A 25,000-nucleotide genomic window follows, 5' to 3' on the forward strand; every position below is an offset into this window, starting at 1 on the left:
GTGTAGACACTTAGACGCTTGTACACGCACGCACAGTCAGTATAGAATAGATTCTGTCCGAGAGTCCTTCTTTTGTGGATAACATAGTTCTTTAAACATAGGATGTTAGATATGATTTGGGATTAGGTTGACTTGACCCCCCAGACTTTTTGTCTCCACATGTAGAGCTAAATGTCAAGTCCCCTTCACCCCCGAGTTGCACGTCAATCACACGTCATGCTGCTGCGCGCGCATCTATGCCAAGTATTATCTTATAGATCCACCTATATATGACATCATAACCAATTATGTTCCTTTTTACTCCTTATTACGCCCATTTTCGGTTACGCATATGAATCGTCATTTTCCTTATCAATTGTTACGCCTGCCGCATTCGCTTCATTGTAATGTATGTTCTATAAAAGTCATTTCTTGTCAATAATGTATGTACTTCACTTCCTGAACCCCCGTGGTGATGGAACTTGGAGCAACCGATTATAATCGACCATTGGAATAAAGCCCATTCCGAACCTCTAATACCACGGATTCTGCCTCTTATTTACTGAGCTATTTTATTATGTTTCTGTATCAAATTAAGTCCCGGTAATTAAATTATTTACCACATGAATGGCGCCCGAACAGGGACACTTTCTCATCTCACGCGCCGGCGGTGAGTTGCAGGCCCGGTCTCCTGCCACAGCTGGACGGACAATAACGCGTACCAGCAGGATTTCCTGTATCTCCCTCCGGTCAAGCGGGGGCGACTGAGGCTGCGATCAACACCCAGACGAGGCGGTGAGAAGTGCGAAGTATCCCGACCAGAGCCTAGCTGAGAGAGCAAGATCCGAGGTATACAGAGGCCCACCAGTTCGAAGTCGAGTCCAGTTTCCGACGAGTCGAGTCGAGTCCAGTCCAGTTCAAGTTCAGTTCAGTTTCCGAGGCCTTCCGTTTCCGAAGCTACCCGGTGAGTACCATTACTGGGGAGGCATTTCTGACGTGCACATAGGTTGTGCCGGTCAAGACGGGTTTGGGTACACAAATCCGGTCTGCACTGTTTCAGCAGTGCATCTGTACTGTTTAGCAGTATATCTAGTATATCAAGTATATAAATTCAGAATAAATCAGTTAAAGTCGAATATTATGTTTTTGTGTTTAAGTTTTCCTTAGACCGTCATCATTTTTGATTGCTCAGGTAAATGTTAAATGTTAAATGTTTTAAGTACGTTCTGAATATCGTGGTATGAATGACTGTTCATTATCGTGTTTACTGTATTAAGTTTGTTCAAAATCAAGTATCAGATCAGTTCTCAATATGCCGCTCTTTTCGAAACTAAGACAGATCACTACAAGAAAAGGGGTACTCGAAGAAGCCGTTCCTATTCCTCCTAGGGACACTCCAGGGTACTTCATGTATCATAAACATGGCTTAGACGCTATATTATTTCTTGATTTATGGGTAGACTACACCAAGGAATTACCAGAAAGTCAGAGGTGGCCCACAGCGGGAACCTGGGATGCAGAGTGCATCATGAAAGTAGAATAAGAGTTATGGAAAAGGAAAGTCAGACAGTCACAGAAAGACGCCGTTGAGTTATGGCGTAAAGAATCTCATAGACGTACAGAAAAAGCACTCCGACAGGAAGAAAAGAATAAAGAGAGTTCAAATAAAGTTCGAGAAAATTTATTAATTGAAGAAGGTATCCGAGTGAAATCAGAACAAGTAGACAGACAAAGAAATGCCCTTATGAATGGTATGTATCCCCTTCTGGCCGAAGGATTACCTAAAGCTACTCCAGAAATACCGAAAGACTTGCCACCCCCATTATTCCCAATAAAGGTACATCCTAAGGGGCATCCTAGAACCGCAGAAGATGTTTTTCTTTCCTCATATTTAGATGACGCAGCTCCCGAATATGCTAATTCCGCCACAAATAGACCGCATACCAGGGAGGTTCAACGCCAAGATCCAGTACCCGTATCCCTACAGCAACAGATCGAGTCACAAGTTCCGGCAAGCACATCTGTTTCTGCATCTGTTCCTACAGCTACTTCTATAGCTGTGTCCACACCTATAGTTGCTGTGTCACGTTCAACGAACCCTTTCACACCCGACACCCCAGATGGGGCTACGGGAGGTGCTACCAATATTTTTTCTACGCCACCCAGAATAAATAAACTTACCTTTCAAGAGTCAGCACATTCACGTACCCCCAAACTCATAAATGCCCGTACGCTTAAGGAACTTCTTGTAGATTGTAGATATGACCCTGTGCCCGGTAAAGAGGACGAAATGACCCTGGCATCATTGCGTATCAGACGAGCCGCAGTGTATTTAGGGAAGTTACCAGGAATGACTGCGCATCTAGATAAAATATATCATTTTGTCCAAACAGGGCGAGATTCAGAATGTATTAACAGAGCTATGGAATACCAGAAAGTGGAGATACAGGGGGAACTGTTACGTTTCCTCATAAATTGTGTGATCAGAAATCAAGACCGACCGGGGGTAGACCCGGAAGCAATGCAAATTCTTACCAGATGGAGCCAGAATATATCAGAAGGTAGACATGATAAGCAAAATTGTATAATAGCCATGTGCCGAAAGATCCGTAAAGAAATAGAACGTCTACATGAAGAAAGATTAGCGGTAGACCAGTTCGAACAAAGCGAGGAGGAAGGGTCAGGACTGCCCGCAGGACAGTCAGACACCATAGCCTATGTAGGTAGAGGAAGATCTTGTAATAGTAATAGATGTCTTATTGACCCGATACGTCCGATATGTTCAGATAATAACAGGAATTTCCAAATACCTATAATTAATATAAGGTCTAACGAGCATTCGTTCCAAGCCGCCGACAAACTACTCCGAGAACGAAGGGGTTATCATTTTCTCGATTCTATGGATGAACAAGATTTAGCTAGGTCAGCTGTCCATTGGGTGGACAGTCCCGGAAAATATAGTGATGATACAGTAGCACGCACATTTTTGAATCTCACCCCAGATGAACAGCGGTTAGCTGGGATTTATATGATTCAACAACTCATTATACTATATCGGAGTCAGCATTCGGACCCTGGTCCCTTACCTGACATATTGACTGAATTGCTCATGAATAGATGGAGAGGTTCAGGTACTAAATTAATTAAAGAAATTCTAGAATCAAGAAAGCAGTATATTCTTTTTGTATGTTCAGAACGTGTCTCATTGCCCATCAAGGAAAGAACCACGTATTACATGGATAGACAAAATCCCTTACGAGAAGTGCACCCAATAAAAGGCGAGGACAACGAGTTTAAACGCGTATTTGTATATACGCCCATATCGAAAATAGAATTGTTAGAAATGAAGAAAGTGGTACCCAGTCATGACAAAGATCCAGCGGGTTTTCACCGAGAAATTAAAGACATGTTACTCATGGGAGAGTATACCTATCCCGACATTATGACAATATTAAAGGTATTGATGCCTGCTGGCATTTATGAGAAACTCAGGGAAAAAGAGTGGGAGGTAGGAGACCAAAAGATAGAATGGTCAGTATTAGAAGCGGAAGAGAAGGCCCGAACTGCAGGAGCAGGACTTGGTGATAAAACTAAAGCGCTACCAGGTTTATTAGTACAGGTACTGCCACGTTTATTAACTACGAAAAAGGAAGATTGGGGTACAATTTCAGCCTGTAAGCAGAAGCAAGATGAAGACACTAGTGATTACTATGCCCGATTTGAAAAATGTTTTGGTATAAATAGTGGCATAAAAGCAAGTAGCGAATCATACCCGCATCTGTTTGTAACAAAATTAGTAGAAAATGCCCTGCCCCAAGTAAAGAATAGAGTATTAAAATTCGAGAGTACCTGGCAAGGTAACACTCCATCACAAATGTTACAAATGTTACAGTACCATCACAATAGAATTAGAGAGGAACAAGAACATGAACACAGACGCATGAAAGACACGAAAATGAAAATGCTAGTTTCCCAGACAGTTCCAGCTGAAGGACATAAAAAGGGTACGACACATTCCAGTGATTCAACAGGACCTGTAAAAGGGACATGCAACTATTGTAAAAAGCCAGGTCATTATGTACACGATTGTCCAGTTTTGAAACATAATATCGCCATAGGTAATACAAAAGAAAGACCACGGCCACCTAGACAGGATCAGAATGAACAAGGAGCCCCGCAGCATGCACAGTCCATGCCAGCTCCACCACAATCTATACAGTTTGTGCCAGCTGCACCAGCGCTGCCCGTTGCTGCCACACAAACCACGACACGACAACTGTACCAGACCGCACAGTACGACTATCCTGATTATCAACGATACGCATGAACAAGCCTAGAGAGGGAAGTTGACTTACCCCTTATCGAGATCCCTGTAGATCAAGAAGGACCTTATGTACATAGTGAATTATTAGGCCAAGACAGAAAATGTTTACTCGATACAGGGGCAAGTCGAACAACCATAAAACGTAGTGAAGTTCCAGGGGCACCCCTCTCAGGCTCACAGAATATTTCCCTTGGTTTTTCAGGAAAACCTATTGTTAATGAAGTGTCACAGCCTCTTCCACTTACGATAGGACCTTTGACCCGAACTACAGATTTATTGCTTACTAAATCATGTCCAGAAAACTTGTTAGGAATAAAAACACTGAAAGCTCTAGGAGCTATAATATGTTGTTCTCCGGAAGGAGTAAGATTGTTTTTACGTGATTTTAAAGGTCACTATGTGTCTAGAGACATGGATCCCCGACTGCAGATTTTACCTGTACATCTATGGGCACAAGGCCCTACTGATGTTGGTTGCATGAATATTACACCATATCGAGTCACTCTGAAAGCAGGAGTGGTACTACCACGAATGCGACAATACAAGTTACCACCAGATGCTGTAGTGGCTTTACTACAAATCATTGACGAGCTCATTGCCCAAGGAGTAGTTGTGGAAACAGACTCCAATGTATGTAATTCACCGATAATTCCGATTCTTAAACGAACAGATCCAAAGGCCCCGCCAGTATATCGATTGGTTATTGATCTGCGTGAATTAAACAAATGCATTGTGCCACAATTTCCTGTGGTCCCAGATATCTCGTCATTACTGACAGCTATTGATTCCGAAGCAACATTCTTTACTGTAATTGATCTCAAGAATGCCTTTTTCAGCGTCCCAATAGATCCGGAAAGCCAATATTTGTTCGGATTTAGTTTAAATGGGCGTAGCTTTAAATTCTCACGCGCACCTCAAGGATTTACAGAAAGCCCCAGCATCTATAGCCAAGCACTGAAACGAGAACTCGACAGTATCCACATGCCAGTTAACACTGCTCTGCTTCAATATGTCGATGATCTACTGATCACCGCGAGAAGCGAACCCGAATGTGAGAAAGCATCACTGACAGTTTTACAATTTTTAGCCGAAAAGGGGCACAAGGTGTCCCCTTCTAAGCTGCAATTCTGTGTCCAGCGAGTTATTTATCTTGGACACTCGCTGTCCAAGGAGGGAAGGCAGCTTACACCCGACCGCATTCAGTTAATAGCTAACATGCCAATACCCAAGACACAAAAGGAGGTGCGGGCTTTCATAGGCCTCACTTCATATTGCAGGCAGTGGATCCCTCAGTATGCATTTCTAGCAAAACCACTCATTCAGTTGACAACACAGGAGGCAGCCACATCGACTGTTCTCCCTTGGACTCAGGAACATACACAAGCTTTTGAAAGCCTAAAGAAAGCTTTATGTCAAGCACCTGTTTTAGCAACGCCATGTTACAGAAAACAGTTTACACTCTTTGTTACAGAACGCGAAGGTACTGCCTTGTCAGTACTCACACAGGAACAAGCAGGAGCACACAAACCATGTGCTTATTTTTCTAGTACATTAGATCCCGTAGCTCAGGCTTTGCCTGCATGCCTAAAATCAGTAGCAGCGACAGCTTTAGCAATAAGACAGAGCAACGCCATAGTGTTAGGACATCCATTGACAGTTCAAGTACCACATGCAGTAGAGGTTCTTGTAAACAGAACGCAAACACAACACTTGACTATTGCGCGACTCACTGGGTATGAACTAACATTGTTTCAGCCACATATAGAAATCAGACGTTGTAACACATTGAATCCTGCCACACTTTTACCTGTAATCGGAACAGACCCACTAGCCCATGACTGTATTGAAGTTATTACAATAACGACGAAACCTAGACAAGACTTAACCGATGTTCCATTGTCAGACCCAGACCTGACATTGTATGTAGATGGTTCATGTATGAGAACAAGTACAGGAGAGTTAGTGGCTGCTTACGCAGTCACAACAGACACTGAAATAATTGAAACTGATCGCATAAATATCTTGTCAGCTCAAGCCGCAGAGCTTATCGCTCTGACTCAAGCCTGTATTCAAGCCACAAATAAAAAAGTCAACATATACACTGATTCACGTTATGCATTCGGAGTTGTACATGACTTCGGCGTGCTGTGGCGAGAGAGAGGTTATTTAACTTCCCACGGTGCCCACATTCAGCACGGACCCCTCATTCATGCCTTATTAGATGCAATACATCTACCCACTGCAATATCAATTATGAAATGTAAGGCTCATACGAAGGTCACTGATATCATTTCTCAAGGAAATGATCTAGCCGACAGAACAGCTAAACAGACTGCTCAAACTCAAACCTCCGACATGACAAAGACAATAGTCCAGATGCCGACACATTGTATGACAGTTAAAGATCCTACTCTTGACGTAATTGACATACAGACACATGCTACACCAGACGAAATAAAGAAATGGACTGAATTAGGAGGGATCCAAACGGACCAAGGATGGATGATGAAGGAAAAGTCTGTGTGGTTCCTTCCTGATTCAATGGTCCAAGTTATAGTTAACACTATACATAGTCCAGCACACCTCGGAGAAAAAGCTATGCTAGACAGCATTCAACACATTTGGTTCAATAAACATTTGCGAGCAGCAGCCAAACAAAAAGTTCGTACCTGTATGATCTGTTGCCAGTTCAACCCAGGAAAAAGCGTTCCCGTAGAACAAGGTGGATTTCATCCTCCTAATCACCCTTTTGAAGTACTCCAGATGGATTATATCCAGATGGAACGATGTCGAGGATTCAAATATGTTCTCGTAGTTGTCTGCGCTCTTTCCCGTTGGACAGAGGCATACCCGGTTTCAGATTACACTGCCCCGACTACTGCCAAACAGTTGGTTCGAGAATTCTTCCCACGATACGGTTTACCACGTGTTGTTCACTCAGATAACGGCCAGCCGTTCTCATCCGAATTAATGAAACATGTTTCACTTCTGTTAGGATATCAGTGGAAATTCCACTGTGTCCGACACCCCGAAGCAGCAGGTCTCGTAGAAAGACATAATCAGATACTGAAAATCAGATTGTCCAAAATATGCAGAGAGAAAGGTGTCGACTGGGTAGTAGCATTACCAGTTGCACTCTTTTACATGAGAATGGTAGCACACTCTCGAACAGGGCTATCCCCGTATGAGGTGATCTTCGGCAGACCACCAAATATGTGGGGGACGCCCATACCACGCAAAATAACTGATATTGACTGTAATATGCTGACAGATTATTTGGCTTCCTTGATGTCTGCACTACAATCTTGTCGTTCACAGGTAGCTGCAGCCTTTCCCGACAACACTGAGGTGAAACCCCATGACGTAGTTCCGGGAGACCTCGTTCTTGTGAGGAATTTTGACCGAAAGACTCAGCTGGAACCCAGGTGGAAGTCACCCAAGTTGGTCCTGCTGACCACAAGAACAGCCGTGAAGATCGAGGGCAGAAAAGGTTGGATTTATTCAAGTCATATCAAGAAATTTCATGGACTTCCTTCAGATGTAAACAGCCCACCTCGTGTGTCTTCACCCATTGACTCAAAACTACCTTTGGCTGAGGCCAACCGTCAGGAACTCTATAAACTAAAACTCAGGCCTAGACCGTCGGACGATTTGATTGTTTAAGTCCTCTCCAAGGTGAAGCGGTTGAATCTGTCTCCGACATGTATCCCTTAGACCTGAATCATGGAAAATCACGAAAAATGTTGAAACGACAGGCGTATTGTAAATCACTGCGTAGTCATTGCATAGTGACATTATTAATCTTGTTTTTCTTAAGTCTTTTAATAATTACTGCAAGTATATTGTTGCACATATATTACCCTATTGCCAGAAATGTTTACAATGTTACTGCTGAACATTCTTTTAGTGACCTACCCCCGCATGAATTGTCTTATAGACTTGCGCTGCGCAATAACACTTTCATTAGTATGTTACATCATTCCCATCAGACTAGTAATGCCACTAATTGTTGGGTGTGTGGCCGGCTCCCTCCCTATCAGAATTATGAAGGAGTCCTGCCTTTCTTTCCACATCCGTTTACACATAATGGCTCCTGTGGAGCATGGTTTAGTTTAATCAATTCCATAGACTCAGACACAGCAGTTTATCAAGACCATTGGGTATGGGGAAATCTGAACCTAGTTTTATTCAAAGTCTGTTCCCCTGACAAGGAGGGTCGCCCCAAAGGAACAGGAACTGATCTAGAAAATGAAGTATATGGATTAGGTAAATTTACACCTAATCTCATGATTCTAAATGTCGAATCCGAAGTTGAACTAGTTTTACCCACCATGTCAGTATTCCCAGCGAAGGGTGAATTGTGTGTAAGAAAAGTTGGTTCCATACATATGGGCCATAGTAAATGCACTACTATAGTAGAATTCAGTGATCAAGGCAAATCTTCATTTAGAGCTTCTCGCCACTCCTACTTTATATGTGGTCAGACTGCATATATGCGTCTACCTCTAGATTGGGATGGTACCTGCTACATTGCATTCCTTTTGCCACCTGTTCTCCTAGCTCCTCCTGATTATTATAGAAATATTCATTTAGTACACAACAGAGAGCGGAGAGATCTCCCAATTGTCGATTATACTGAGACGGCATGGGACAAGTATGTAGATTTTAATAAAGGCATCTTTCCCTATATAGGTACTGTTACTAATAGTAAGCTGATACATAGATTAACTAGAACCCTTGAAGCAGTAGTGAATGAAACTATTTCCGCCTTAGGCAATTTAACAGAAGAGCAGTCTGCTATGCGGATTGTTGTGCTTCAAAATCGTCTTGTCCTTGACGTCATCCTGGCTGATAGGGGCGGAGCTTGTAGGGTCATCGGATCAAGCTGCTGCGTATTCATACCAGAAAATTCGCCATCTGTATATAAAGCCATAACTCGCCTTCATAAGATTGTAAGCCAGATACACCAGAACCCAGGCACTTGGACTTGGTCCGGTTGGTTTTGGAGTGTGATATCAGCCTGGGGATGGAGAGTTCTATCCTTCCTAGGTATTGGCCTTCTCATACTATTCAGTTGCTGTCTATGTCTACAATGTGGACCAGCGATCTGTGGTCTGTGTGCCACATCGTGTATTCCACCACCAAGATTTCATTCGTCACGGAAGAAGAAAGAAGAACAAATGATGTTATATGAACAGATCAATGGATTGATGAAGATTGATATCTCTTAACGGGCAAGTAGGGGACAAGGAGGGAATGTGGAAATATGGATTTTTCTGATCAGTTATGTCCCCTATCTTGGACCCCAACGGTTTCATGTATGAATCACAAGTACATGTATGTTCCCTCCAGTTCCAGTTATGAAGACGCAAACACATGTGCGTCCACCGTCAACATGTCCTCTGTCAGATCCGCCATGAATAGGTCGGATATTTCATTCCTAAATATGAAAGGCCACCGGCTTTATATGGTTCACTTATGCCATTTTACAGTCCAGGCAAGTAGGCCCTGATTCTGTCATCAAACTCTTCTTGCCTTCTGGCTCTGAAAACTCCAGTCTGAGCCTGCATCTGTGACCATGAACTTTGTCTCATTCTCTGCGCGGCTCACGAAGCCTGACATCAGCCTATTCTCTGCCAAGAACTGTATTTCACCTTCGAGTTATCTGCTTCGCTCCTCAGCCGATGCATTCCTGTCTAGTAGTTTAAGTAAACATTCCTCCAGCTACCGAGCAAAGGCTCGGCCTCTCTGTCTTTATGCAAGTAATTCATAGCCCTGTTACCATGGAATATTCCTACCCCCTCGCATTTAGTGTAGACACTTAGACGCTTGTACACGCACGCACAGTCAGTATAGAATAGATTCTGTCCGAGAGTCCTTCTTTTGTGGATAACATAGTTCTTTAAACATAGGATGTTAGATATGATTTGGGATTAGGTTGACTTGACCCCCCAGACTTTTTGTCTCCACATGTAGAGCTAAATGTCAAGTCCCCTTCACCCCCGAGTTGCACGTCAATCACACGTCATGCTGCTGCGCGCGCATCTATGCCAAGTATTATCTTATAGATCCACCTATATATGACATCATAACCAATTATGTTCCTTTTTACTCCTTATTACGCCCATTTTCGGTTACGCATATGAATCGTCATTTTCCTTATCAATTGTTACGCCTGCCGCATTCGCTTCATTGTAATGTATGTTCTATAAAAGTCATTTCTTGTCAATAATGTATGTACTTCACTTCCTGAACCCCCGTGGTGATGGAACTTGGAGCAACCGATTATAATCGACCATTGGAATAAAGCCCATTCCGAACCTCTAATACCACGGATTCTGCCTCTTATTTACTGAGCTATTTTATTATGTTTCTGTATCAAATTAAGTCCCGGTAATTAAATTATTTACCACAAATCCTGGCTTGACCTATTCAAGTAGCTGAAAGCCTGTCACCACCTCTAGAAACAAGATTCACACCAATCCAATTCAAATCATTTTTTCCAAAGGAATATGTTCTGGCCGGTCGAAAATGCATCTCACAAAAATAGGCATTTAAAAATATACTTTGCAGTTTCAGAACACTAACATGACTGTGAAGTGTACACAAGTAAAATGGGACCGTTTCAAAGTAACTAATCCCTCATAAACTTCTGAGAGGAAGCATGTAATAAATCTACCTAATTTTCTGGAAAAGATAGAGGGAGGATTTTTGTTATCACCGCAGATGGGACTCGAACCCACAATCCCTGGCTTAGGAGGCCAGTGCCTTATCCATTAGGCCACTGAGGCACACATGCATAGCTCTTTTCTAGAGACATTATTTAAATGTATTCTATGTCAGACACCGGCGTGTGCACACAGGGCATTTCTCACTTCTCTCTATAAGTAAACTTCACATTTTCATCCTCTTCCATCCCCGACTTTAACGCTCTCTTCTATGCTATAATGGAGACTTTGCAATTTTAGCAAGTTGTGAGAAATTGGAGAACCACTTTCGACTCCACACTTCTTCTTCACTTACTTCTTTTCTCAATATACTGGGCTTAGAAAATGGTATCAAGCCATCCTTATCATCATAAGGACACGGAAAGAGGCACCAAGTCTCCTAACCAAGTTCAACCACACTCTGCAACTTAACCATTGCACTACAAATTAGGCAACGGGGGCATCAGCAAAGGCAGCCAATGTGCCGATCCTTTATACATTTTGTGTAGTACTTTTCTTACTCGGAGGCAAAATCAGCACTTTAACTGCCCAAATCATACAGATTTTACCAATGTAGCACTCTATGCACACATAGGCACACACCTTGCAGTTCTTCTACACACACTTAAGCTAAAAACCCATTCTGTCACGTCAAAATTCTGCAAACCTATTACATATTCAGTGCGTCGGCATAGAAGCACTTTTTTTTTAATGCCACTAAAATGCACAAGTAGTTAGACTGAAGATGCAACCTGAATGAGTTTACAGTATGCACTCCACTTTATTAATGATTAGTAATGAGAAAGTGAGGACTACAAGAGTATTGGAAAAGACTTTTTCCACTCTGAATGTAAAGCAGATTGTGTGACCATTGGCCAAAAATGACCACGAAGGGACTCGAACCCTCAATCTTCTGATCCGAAGTCAGACGCCTTATCAATTAGGCCACGCGGTCATCCGTTCACCTAAGATGATTTTTATCATGTAGGTGGTATGCATGGATGGAGAACATATTATTGAAAGGTATTCAGGTTTACATCCCATAGTGTTCTTTCAGGTCTTTTCGCTGGAAGCACTTTTTTGGAATCAATATATTGAGAATTTTATGAGTACGATATGCTTTTGTTTTCTTTTTTGCATACAAACCTCTTTCCTCATGAGTTTAAAGCTCATTTGTATGCTCTACATAGCTCTGGACGTTTCCAGACGTGGAGTGAAACTGTTTTGAAAGTAGTACAAATTGCTCCTTCCTGCATATGCTAATTTTTCACACTCACATAGGTTGTATAAGTTTTATGAATCCTGGCTTGACATATTCAAGTAGCTGAAAGCCTGTCACCACCTCTAGAAACAAGATTCACACCAATCCAATTCAAATCATTTTTTCCAAAGGAATATGTTCTGGCCGGTCGAAAATGCATCTCACATAAATAGGCATTTAAAAATCTACTTTGCAGTTTCAGAACACTAACATGACTGTGAAGTGTACACAAGTAAAACGGGACAGTTTCAAAGTACCTAATCTCTCATAAACTTCTGAGAGGAAGCATGTAATAAATCTACCTAATTTTCTGGAAAAGAAAGAGGGAGGATTTTTGTTATCACCTCAGATGGGACTTGAACCCACAATCCCTGGCTTAGGAGGCCAGTGCCTTATCCATTAGGCCACTGAGGCACACATGCATAGCTCTTTTCTAGAGGCATTATTTAAATGTATTCTATGGTCAGACACCGGTGTGTGCACACAGGGCATTTCTCACTTCTCTCTATAAGTAAACTTCCCATTTTCATCCTCTTCCATCCCCGACTTTAACGCTCTCTTCTATGCTATAATGGAGACTTTGCAATTTTAGCAAGTGGAGAGAAATTGGAGAACCACTTTCGACTCCACACTTCTTCTTCACTTACTTCTTTTCTCAATATACTGGGCTTAGAAAATGGTATCAAGCCATCCTTATCATCAGCAGGACACGGAAAGAGGCACCAAGTCTCCTAACCAAGTTCAACCACACTCTGCAACTTAACCATTGCACTACAAATTAGGCAACGGGGGCATCAGCAAAGGAAGCCAATGTGCCGATCCTTTATACATTTTTTGTAGTACTTTTCTTACTCGGAGGCAAAATCAGCACTTTAACTGCCCAAATCATACAGACTTTACACATGTAGCACTCTATGCACACATAGGCACACACCTTGCAGTTCTTCTACACACACTTAAGCTAAAAACCCATTCTGTCACGTCAAAATTCTGCAAACCTATTACATATTCAGTGCGTCGGCATAGAAGCACTTTTTAATGCCACTATAATGCACAAGTAGTTAGACTGAAGATGCAACCTGAATGAGTTTACAGTATGTACTCCACTTTATTAATGATTAGTAATGAGAAAGTGAGGACTACAAGAGTATTGGAAAAGACTTTTTCCACTCTGAATGTAAAGCAGATTGTGTGACCATTGGCCAAAAATGACCACGAAGGGACTCGAACCCTCAAACTTCTGATCCGAAGTCAGACGCCTTATCCATTAGGCCACGCGGTCATCCGTTCACCTGAGATGATTTTTATCATGTAGGTGGTATGCATGGATGGAGAACATATTATTGAAAGGTATTCAGGTTTACATCCCATAGTGTTCTTTCAGCTCTTTTCGCTGGAAGCACTTTTTTGGAATCTATATATTGAGTATTTTATGAGTACGATATGCTTTTGTTTTCCTTTTTGCATACAAACCTCTTTCTTCATGAGTTTAAAGCTCATTTGTATTCTCTACATAGCTCTGGAAGATTCCAGATGTGGAGTGAAACTGTATTGAAAGTAGGACAAATTGCTCCTTCCTGCATATGCTAATTTTTCACACTCACATAGGTTGTATACGTTTTATGAATCCTGGCTTGACCTATTCAAGTAGCTGAAAGCCTGTCACCACCTCTAGAAACAAGATTCACACCAATCCAATTCAAATCATTTTTTCCAAAGGAATATGTTCTGGCCGGTCGAAAATGCATCTCACAAAAATAGGCATTTAAAAATATACTTTGCAGTTTCAGAACACTAACATGACTGTGAAGTGTACACAAGTAAAATGGGACCGTTTCAAAGTAACTAATCCCTCATAAACTTCTGAGAGGAAGCATGTAATAAATCTACCTAATTTTCTGGAAAAGATAGAGGGAGGATTTTTGTTATCACCTCAGATGGGACTCGAACCCACAATCCCTGGCTTAGGAGACCAGTGCCTTATCCATTAGGCCACTGAGGCACACATGCATAGCTCTTTTCTAGAGACATTATTTAAATGTATTCTATGGTCAGACACCGGTGTGTGCACACAGGGCATTTCTCACTTCTCTCTATAAGTAAACTTCCCATTTTCATCCTCTTCCATCCCCGACTTTAACGCTCTCTTCTATGCTATAATGGAGACTTTGCAATTTTAGCAAGTGGAGAGAAATTGGAGAACCACTTTCGACTCCACACTTCTTCTTCACTTACTTCTTTTCTCAATATACTGGGCTTAGAAAATGGTATCAAGCCATCCTTATCATCAGTAGGACATGGAAAGAGGCACTAAGTCTCCTAACCAAGTTCAACCACACTCTGCAACTTAACCATTGCACTACAAATTAGGCAACGGGGGCATCAGCAAAGGCAGCCAATGTGCCGATCCTTCATACATTTTGTGTAGTACTTTTCTTACTCGGAGGCAAAATCAGCACTTTAACTGCCCAAATCATACAGATTTTACACATGTACCACTCTATGCACACATAGGCACACACCTTGCAGTTCTTCTACACACACTTAAGCTAAAAACCCATTCTGTCACGTCAAAATTCTGCAAACCTATTACATATTCAGTGCGTCGGCATAGAAGCACTTTTTAATGCCACTAAAATGCACAAGTAGTTAGACTGAAGATGCAACCTGAATGAGTTTACAGTATGTACTCCACTTTATTAATGATTAGTAATGAGAAAGTGAGGACTACAAGAGTATTGGAAAAGACTTTTTCCACTCTGAATGTAAAGCAGATTGTGTGACCATTGGCCAAAAACGACCACGAAGGGACTCGAACCCTCAATCTTCTGATCCGAAGTCAGACGCCTTATCCATTAGGCCACGCGGTTATCCGTCCATTTGAGATGATTTTTATCATGTAGGTGGTATGCATGGATGGAGAACATATTATTGAAAGGTATTCAGGTTTACATCCCATAGTGTTCTTTCAGCTCTTTTCGCTGGAAGCACTTTTTTGGAATCTATATATTGAGAATTTTATGAGTACGATATGCTTTTGTTTTCCTTTTTCCATACAAACCTCTTTCCTCATGAGTTTAAAGCTCATTTGTATTCTCTACATAGCTCTGGAAGTTTCCAGACGTGGAGTGAAACTGTTTTGAAAGTAGGACAAATTGCTCCTTCCTGCATATGCTAATTTTTCACACTCACATAGGTTGTATAAGTTTTATGAATCCTGGCTTGACCTATTCAAGTAGCTGAAAGCCTGTCACCACCTCTAGAAACAAGATTCACACCAATCCAATTCAAATCATTTTTTCCAAAGGAATATGTTCTGGCCGGTCGAAAATGCATCTCACAAAAATAGGCATTTAAAAAACTACTTTGCAGTTTCAGAACACTAACATGACTGTGAAGTGTACACAAGTAAAACGGGACAGTTTCAAAGTACCTAATCCCTCATAAACTTCTGAAAGGAAGCATTGTTAGACCTGGCATCATTGGCATGAGTCTCTCCTCCATTTTTTTCTGTTTGCCTCCTCTGTTTACGATGTTTTTGCTGGATTATTGCTTTGGGCACTGTGCCACTGCTGATCAGTGCCACAGTGCAAGTGCTCCCTATGTTAAATTGTTACATTGATTGGTGTTACCATGATTGGCTTGGTTGACTTACTGTTCAGTCCCTAGTCTAGTGCACTGAGTGTGCCAAGGGCGTGTAAGTTAACTGCTGCTGGTGGGCTTGCAGCACTGGTTGTGCCACCCACAGAAGCAGCGTGTAAAATGTGACTCAGGCCTGCCACCGCAGCGCCTGCGTGCAGTCCCTGACTGCCATGTCGACTTGGTAAGGAAACACACTTACCAGTCTCTAAACCTTCACTTTGCCACATTTCAGACACCTCTATGGTAGGCCCTAGGGCAGGGTGCATTGTTGGTAAAAGGTAGGTCATGCCCTGATGTGTGTGGCATGACCTAATAGTGAATTACAGCCATTTTCGTTTTTCACTATTGAAGGGCTACCTGCCTCCAATAGGCCAGACTGGGCAGACTGATTATTAACTCCATTATAATCTATCTGACTCAGGGAGCATGGTAGCATGTCGAGTTTAGTATCCCTGAACTCAGAATTTAGTAACACACCCTTTAGGATGGATGGTTTTTAAATTCTATGTTTGAAAATAGCACTTTTAGAAAGTGGCTATCTTCTTGTCCAACTATCTACCGGTCTCTGCTGGTTTGGTGTGTGTGTCAGGGGCTGGGTGGCCCCAGAGGTCTGAGTGAGTCAGTGTGGGGTGAATGGGGCGTTTACACATAGAGTGAGGGAAGAGTAGCCTGCCCTGCCTGACACAATACAGGCTCCGCCTCCTGCTGGGCGACTGATAGCCCTGCTCCTGCCAGTGACAATACTGGCTCCGCCTCCTGCTGGGCGGCTGAGGACTCTGCCCTGCTCAGTGAATAGGCCAGGTGCCTCTGCCTGGCAACACCCACAACAAACCTGAGATGGTGGGAATCGCCCTGCTTGGACAAAGGGAACAAAGGGAAAAAGGGGTATAAGAGAAGGACCCCTGAACCAAGAACTCAGATCACTTCTGACAAGGAAACCTGTACCAAGGACAAGAAGCCTGCTGATCTAAGGACTTGCCTCCCCTTTCTGCCAGAGTGCTGTTTTGCTGTGGAGGAACCTGAAAGCTGCTTCTTTATTTTTGCCAAGGAACAAGGAGAGAGGAACTTGGTGTGTACTCTCTGAACACTTGCTAGGAAATCTCCAAGGACTGGAAGAGTGCCAGTCTCCTGCTGAAGTCACAGGGCCAAAGGACTTCACCATTTGCTGAATTGCTGGAAAGTGTTGTTTCCAGTACACAAGGGAAAATCTGCAGTCTCGACGCCGCCGACGCCGCCGAATCCAGCTCGACATCGTGAGTAACGGCTCCAGTGTCCCGAGCCTTCGACGCCGGCCGCCGGGCCCGATCGACGCCAGCAGCAACGCCAGTGAGCAGTGGGTATCGGCCCCAGCTCCAAGTGACCCCGTCTCGACGCCGGTATCGACGCCAGTGAGGAGTGAGTATCGGCTCTACCTCCAAGCGACCCCGTCCCGACGCCGCTGCTGATCGCATCGACTCGACGCCCTTCTCGACGCCGTGAGCGCTGCTCCGGCCCGACATCCCTCGGCGCCGCTGCGGATTGACCCGACTCCGAGGCACGATCGACGCCGACCTCGACGCCGACATCTCGACGCCGTGGATCATCGTTTTCTTCGTTTCTCAAGGTACTGTACTTGTGGGGTCTGTTGCAACTCCAGGCTCGACGTAGCGCTCCTCGCGGTCGACGCCGAACCTTGGGAATCTTGTAGACTCGACGTCGTGTGACTCCTGTGGGGGTTACATTGTTGCCAAAGAACTGTGCTCAGAAGAATACTTTGCTAAAGAACTATTTGCCAAGAAGAAACCTTACTTGAACTATTATTTTTCCTTCCAAAGAGTATTTATTAAGTCTGTGGTATATTTTGTCGTTATTTGGTCTTGTGCTAAGCCTTATATAAAAATACTATTTTTATAATAACTTCTGTGTCGTGTCCATCTGTAGTGTATTCACTTTATTACTGTATGTGGTCATAAATGCTTAACACACTGCCTCTGAGATAAGCCTGTCTGCTCTGCCAAGCTACCAAGGGGGTAGCAGGGGTTATCTGAGTGTGTAATCCCCTTGCCCTGACTAGAGTTGGTTGGTCCCTATTTGTCAGAAGTGTATACCTCTGCCAACTAGAGACCGCCGGTTCTAACATTGGTGGTCAGCGGTGAGGATTTGAACTTTGCATTTATGACTCATGTGCAGTGATTAGTGTACGCTACATAGTGAAAGCAGACCATAACGCAGCCACAGTCCGTTTGGTAGGATATCCTATTTTTGTTCTCCGCTTTCCTGGAGCTTATTTTCTTAAACACTGCCAGTTTTGACCATGGAGAATGCCGGAGCTGCTACACCTGTGGAGAATGTTGTGGGGGAATTTGATAAGGAGAAGATAGATTCCTACACGCTAAAAGATCTAAAAGGATTTTGCAAGCAGTTTAAAGTTCCTACCACAGGTGTCTCAAAGAAAGAGGGCTTCCTCAAAGCGCTGAAGGCCTGGTTAGAGGCCAGAAATCCCTCTGATCCGGTGGTGGTACCGGAAGAGGAAGAAGAAGAGGAAGAGGAAGAGCCCACAGGTGGGCCAGTGTCATCTCCAGGCAGTAGTGCGTCCTCTAGGAGCCTTTCCCCCGAAGAATTAGAAGACAGGGAGAAGGAGAGGGGGTACAAGTTGGAAATGGCAAAACTCAAATTAGGAGGGCAGTTGGAATTAGAGAATGCAAGAAGCAAGAGAGAAGCTGAAATGGAGAGCAAAAGATTAGATTTTGAGAGAGAGAAATTAGCGTTTGAACGTGAGAAGATGGTGAGGGAGATGGAGCTTAAAACTAAGAGTTTAGAGTTGAATCCCTCTGGTGGCAGCACTCCATCTGTGCCTGCAGAAAGTAGGTTTTATTTTCCTAAAGATGTGATCAAGGATTACAGTAAGAATGAAGATATTAGCCAATGGTTTAAAGCATATGAGTTAGCATTGTTGGCCCACCGGGTCCCTGAGAAGGATTGGGGAACGGGGTTGTGGAGCCGCTTTACAAACGAGGGGAGAGATACCTTGTTGAGCCTTCCTGCTGAGGATAGGATGTCTTATACTCATATGAAAGATGCTTTAATGCTGAGATATGGCTTAACTCCAGAAAAGTACAGACAAACCTTTAGAGAATGTAAGAAGTTGCCTGGTACTACGTGGGTTGAATATGTGTCTTTTTTCTGCAGAACCATGGATGGTTGGATAAAGGGTAGCAAGGTTGATAGTTATGATGCTCTTTATGATTTGTTTGCTTGGGAGCACTTGTCTAATAACTGTTTTCCAGAGCTACGCCAGCACCTTGTTGACAGCAAGCTATCTAACCCTAGAAAACTTGCTGAGGAGGCGGACCGCTGGGTCAGTACCAGGGTCCACAAGGGTCCAGTGGGAGACTCAGCCAAAGGTGGGCAGGGTCCCCAGCAGAAGAGTGGGGGGGACAGGGGTAAACAGAGGGAGTTTCAGAAAGGGCCCCAAAGTAGTCCCCAAGGGAACCAAGGGAAGGGTTCCCAGCCTCCCCCTGTAAAGAAGCCAGAGGCCCCGACAGGTAAACCTGTTCACAGGGGCCCCATGACCTGCTATGCCTGTAAGCAGGTGGGACACCGTTATTATGATCCCCAGTGTCCCATGAAGGATTCGAATGCACCGCCGCGTGCACCCCCTCGTCAGGTAGCAAGTGTAGCCCTGGGAGGGGATGAGATGGGTGCCCCCGGTGGGTGGGGTCCCGCAGAAATGTCCCTGGTCTCTTTAGGAGACGTGGAAATGGTCCCTCCAACCCCTCTGCCTAGTAACACTAAGAAATATAGGCAGTGGGTGACCATTAATGGCCATAGGGTGGAAGCTCTCAGAGACACCGGAGCGAGTGTGACAGCTGTCAAGTGTCACTTGGTGTCCAGAGAGCAGGTGGTCCCTCATGCATTCTACCCCGTTGTAGCTGCCGACAACTCACAGAGTCAGTGTGAGGTAGCTCAAGTTCCTTTTGAGTGGGGGGGGGTCTCAGGTACTCTTCAGGTTGCTGTGAGGCCCGCCATGCCTGTTGATTGTCTCCTGGGCAATGATTTGGAGGACTCCCCTTGGGCTAAGGTGGAGAGAAAAGCGCATCTGGAAATGTTGGGTCTGCCTGAGTGGGTGTGTGCGACCACCCGGTCCATGTCAGTCAGTAAGGGTGTTGATGGGGGCCCGGAGCCTGAAAGTATGGCCCAGGTCCCAACCGTGAAGAGAAGAGGCAGGGGGCGCGGGAAACCGTCCCCCATCGTTCCCGCGGTCCAGGAGGGAGCAGACCCTGAGGGGGATGCCCTGGAACCGACAGGAGAACAAGTGGCCGAACTGGGAGACCTGCCCGAGCTGACCCATTGGCAGCAGGATGGTGGTCCCTCCAGGGAGGAATTTTGTGCTGAGCAGAAAGTGTGCCCTTCTCTTGTGGGTATGAGGCAGCAGGCCTCAGCCCAAACGACAGGTGATCAGTCAGGATCACATTGGGTCTACTGGGAGAACGACCTCCTTTATAGCGAGCCTAAGGCTGCTGAACCTGGGTCAGCCCGTGTGCTGGTGGTACCCCAGCGCTTCAGAGCCTTCCTACTGGGGTTGGCTCATGACGTTCCGTTAGCTGGACATCTGGGGCAGGACAAGACCTATGACAGGCTTGTCACCCATTTTTATTGGCCCCAGATGAGAAGGGATTCAGATATCCATTGTAGGACCTGTCAAACTTGCCAGGCAAGTGGGAAAAGTGGGCGGAAGCAGAAGGCTCCCCTCCAACCTTTTCCCGTCGTCAGTACCCCCTTTGAGCGAGTGGGAATTGACATTGTGGGGCCACTGGACCCCAAGACAGCCATGGGCAACAGGTTTATCCTGGTCTTGGTGGACCATGCCACCCGGTACCCGGAAGCCATCCCTCTCCGAACAGTGACGGCCCCCGTGGTGGGACGGGCCCTGATGGGTGTTTTCTCCCGCATGGGGTTCCCCAGAGAGGTGGTGTCAGACCGGGGCACCAACTTCATTTCGAATTATATGAAGTCTCTGTGGAAGGAGTGTGGGGTAACCTACAAGTTTACCACTCCTTACCACCCTCAAGGTAATGGGCTGGTTGAGAGATTCAACCGGACCCTAAAAGGCATGATCATGGGTCTTGAAGAACCGATGAGGCGTAAATGGGACGTCCTCTTGCCATGCCTGCTGTTTGCTTACCGTGAGGTGCCACAGAAGTCTCTAGGGTTCAGCCCCTTTGAGCTTTTGTATGGTCACCCGGTAAGAGGACCTTTGAGTCTGGTCAAAGAAGGCTGGGAGCAATCTCCCAGGAAACCTCCCCAGGATGTATATAGTTACATGCTGGCCTTTAGGAACCAGACTCGGCGCTTCAGAGATCTTGCTCAGGCAAATCTGGAGGCCAGCCAGGAAGAGATGAAGCGGTGGTACGATCAGAATGCCACTCTGGTTGAGCTTCAACCTGGTCAGAAAGTTTGGGTCATGGCCCCTGTGGAACCTTGTGCGCTCAAGGACAGGTGGACTGGACCATTTGAGGTTGTGGAGAAGAAGAGCGATGTCACCTACTTGGTGGACTTGAAATCTCCCAGGAACCCCTTAAGGGTCCTGCATGTCAACCGGTTAAAGCCCCACTTAGAAAGGTCCGAAGTGGGCATGCTCCTTGCCACAGATGCTGGGATGGAGGAGGAGAGTGAGCCTCTTCCTGACCTCCTGTGTGCAAAAGAAAAAGATGGGTCAGTGGATGGTGTTGTCCTCTCTGACACACTGACCCCTGAGCAGCAGCAAGATTGTCGCCATCTGTTGGTACAATTCCCTGATCTGTTCTCCTTAATCCCTGGTGTCACTCAGTGGTGTGTCCATGATGTGGACACCGGGGACAGCACTCCTGTGAGGCACAAGGCCTACAGGGTGACTGACAAGGTCAGAGCATACATCAAGGAGGAGGTCTCCAAGATGTTTGCCTTAGGGGTGGTTGAGTCCTCTAGCAGTCCTTGGGCCAGCCCAGTGGTCTTGGTCCCAAAGGCTGCAGCGCCTGGTGCTTCACCAGAACTTCGGTTCTGTGTGGATTACCGAGGACTCAATTCGGTCACCAAGACTGACGCGCACCCCATCCCCAGAGCTGATGAGCTCATCGATCGGTTGGGGGCTGCCCGGTACCTTAGTACGTTTGATCTAACGTCTGGGTACTGGCAGATCGCCTTGACTGATGGGGCAAAAGAGAGGTCTGCATTCTCCACACCAGATGGGCACTACCAGTTCCGTGTGATGCCCTTTGGGATGAAGAATGCCCCTGCCACATTCCAGAGGTTGGTTAACCAGGTATTGGCCGGGCTGGAAGATTTCAGCGCCGCCTACCTGGACGATATAGCAGTGTTCAGCGCCAGCTGGGAGGAACACTTGCGCCACCTCCAGGAAGTGTTGTTGGCCCTGCGCAGAGCAGGCCTCACAATCAAGGCTAGTAAGTGCCAGATTGGGCAGGGTTCAGTGGTGTACTTGGGGCACCAAGTAGGGAGCGGCAAGGTGGCCCCCCTGCAACCCAAGATAGATACCATCCTGGCTTGGGAACCGCCCAAAACCCAGACTCAGGTGAGAGCCTTCTTGGGTCTCACGGGTTACTACAGGAGGTTCGTCAAGGGGTATGGCAACATTGTGCACCCCTTGACCTCGCTGACTTCCCGGAAGCAGCCGAGACTTGTGATCTGGACTGACGCCTGTCAGAAAGCCTTTGACACCCTGAAAACTGCAATGTGTACAGCACCGGTCCTCCAGGCACCCGACTTTTCAAAAGAATTCATTGTCCAGACGGACGCTTCAGAGCATGGTGTGGGGGCTGTTCCAGCACAGATGAATGAGGAGGGCCGAGACTTACCTGTAGCCTTCATCAGCCGGAGGTTACTTCCCAGGGAACAAAGGTGGAGTGCTATAGAGCGTGAGGCATTTGCTGTGGTCTGGGCGCTGAAGAAGCTAAGACCCTACCTGTTTGGGACTCACTTCCGGGTTCAGACAGACCACAGGCCCCTCAGATGGTTAATGCAGATGAGGGGTGAGAACCCAAAGCTGTTGAGGTGGTCCATTTCCCTACAGGGGATGGACTTTACGGTGGAACACCGCCCTGGTACAGATCACGCCAATGCTGATGGTCTGTCCAGATTTTTCCGCCTTAGTGATGAGGACTCCCTGGGTGAAGGGTAGTTCTCCCCACATTTCAGCTGGAGGGGACACGTGTTAGACCTGGCATCATTGGCATGAGTCTCTCCTCCATTTTTTTCTGTTTGCCTCCTCTGTTTACGATGTTTTTGCTGGATTATTGCTTTGGGCACTGTGCCACTGCTGATCAGTGCCACAGTGCAAGTGCTCCCTATGTTAAATTGTTACATTGATTGGTGTTACCATGATTGGCTTGGTTGACTTACTGTTCAGTCCCTAGTCTAGTGCACTGAGTGTGCCAAGGGCGTGTAAGTTAACTGCTGCTGGTGGGCTTGCAGCACTGGTTGTGCCACCCACAGAAGCAGCGTGTAAAATGTGACTCAGGCCTGCCACCGCAGCGCCTGCGTGCAGTCCCTGACTGCCATGTCGACTTGGTAAGGAAACACACTTACCAGTCTCTAAACCTTCACTTTGCCACATTTCAGACACCTCTATGGTAGGCCCTAGGGCAGGGTGCATTGTTGGTAAAAGGTAGGTCATGCCCTGATGTGTGTGGCATGACCTAATAGTGAATTACAGCCATTTTCGTTTTTCACTATTGAAGGGCTACCTGCCTCCAATAGGCCAGACTGGGCAGACTGATTATTAACTCCATTATAATCTATCTGACTCAGGGAGCATGGTAGCATGTCGAGTTTAGTATCCCTGAACTCAGAATTTAGTAACACACCCTTTAGGATGGATGGTTTTTAAATTCTATGTTTGAAAATAGCACTTTTAGAAAGTGGCTATCTTCTTGTCCAACTATCTACCGGTCTCTGCTGGTTTGGTGTGTGTGTCAGGGGCTGGGTGGCCCCAGAGGTCTGAGTGAGTCAGTGTGGGGTGAATGGGGCGTTTACACATAGAGTGAGGGAAGAGTAGCCTGCCCTGCCTGACACAATACAGGCTCCGCCTCCTGCTGGGCGACTGATAGCCCTGCTCCTGCCAGTGACAATACTGGCTCCGCCTCCTGCTGGGCGGCTGAGGACTCTGCCCTGCTCAGTGAATAGGCCAGGTGCCTCTGCCTGGCAACACCCACAACAAACCTGAGATGGTGGGAATCGCCCTGCTTGGACAAAGGGAACAAAGGGAAAAAGGGGTATAAGAGAAGGACCCCTGAACCAAGAACTCAGATCACTTCTGACAAGGAAACCTGTACCAAGGACAAGAAGCCTGCTGATCTAAGGACTTGCCTCCCCTTTCTGCCAGAGTGCTGTTTTGCTGTGGAGGAACCTGAAAGCTGCTTCTTTATTTTTGCCAAGGAACAAGGAGAGAGGAACTTGGTGTGTACTCTCTGAACACTTGCTAGGAAATCTCCAAGGACTGGAAGAGTGCCAGTCTCCTGCTGAAGTCACAGGGCCAAAGGACTTCACCATTTGCTGAATTGCTGGAAAGTGTTGTTTCCAGTACACAAGGGAAAATCTGCAGTCTCGACGCCGCCGACGCCGCCGAATCCAGCTCGACATCGTGAGTAACGGCTCCAGTGTCCCGAGCCTTCGACGCCGGCCGCCGGGCCCGATCGACGCCAGCAGCAACGCCAGTGAGCAGTGGGTATCGGCCCCAGCTCCAAGTGACCCCGTCTCGACGCCGGTATCGACGCCAGTGAGGAGTGAGTATCGGCTCTACCTCCAAGCGACCCCGTCCCGACGCCGCTGCTGATCGCATCGACTCGACGCCCTTCTCGACGCCGTGAGCGCTGCTCCGGCCCGACATCCCTCGGCGCCGCTGCGGATTGACCCGACTCCGAGGCACGATCGACGCCGACCTCGACGCCGACATCTCGACGCCGTGGATCATCGTTTTCTTCGTTTCTCAAGGTACTGTACTTGTGGGGTCTGTTGCAACTCCAGGCTCGACGTAGCGCTCCTCGCGGTCGACGCCGAACCTTGGGAATCTTGTAGACTCGACGTCGTGTGACTCCTGTGGGGGTTACATTGTTG

The 25,000-nt window shown here is 45.9% G+C and overlaps 4 non-coding genes across 4 annotated transcripts; all 4 read right to left on the reverse strand.

Annotated features, from left to right (window-relative positions):
* Positions 1 to 11,892: 11,892 nt before the first annotated feature.
* On the reverse strand, positions 11,893 to 11,965 carry TRNAR-UCG (transfer RNA arginine (anticodon UCG)). The gene has a single exon. It is a non-coding gene; the product is annotated as a tRNA-Arg (tRNA).
* Positions 11,966 to 12,612: 647 nt separating this feature from the next.
* Positions 12,613 to 12,685, reverse strand: TRNAR-CCU (transfer RNA arginine (anticodon CCU)). Its single transcript has one exon. It is a non-coding gene; the product is annotated as a tRNA-Arg (tRNA).
* A 795-nt stretch (positions 12,686 to 13,480) lies between these two features.
* TRNAR-UCG (transfer RNA arginine (anticodon UCG)) lies at positions 13,481 to 13,553 on the reverse strand. Its single transcript has one exon. It is a non-coding gene; the product is annotated as a tRNA-Arg (tRNA).
* A 647-nt stretch (positions 13,554 to 14,200) lies between these two features.
* TRNAR-CCU (transfer RNA arginine (anticodon CCU)) lies at positions 14,201 to 14,273 on the reverse strand. The gene has a single exon. It is a non-coding gene; the product is annotated as a tRNA-Arg (tRNA).
* Between the last annotated feature and the right edge of the window lie 10,727 nt (positions 14,274 to 25,000).

The sequence above is a fragment of the Triturus cristatus genome, chromosome 4_1 (genome assembly GCF_964204655.1).
Source record: "Triturus cristatus chromosome 4_1, aTriCri1.1, whole genome shotgun sequence".
Taxonomy (NCBI): Eukaryota; Metazoa; Chordata; class Amphibia; order Caudata; family Salamandridae; genus Triturus; species Triturus cristatus.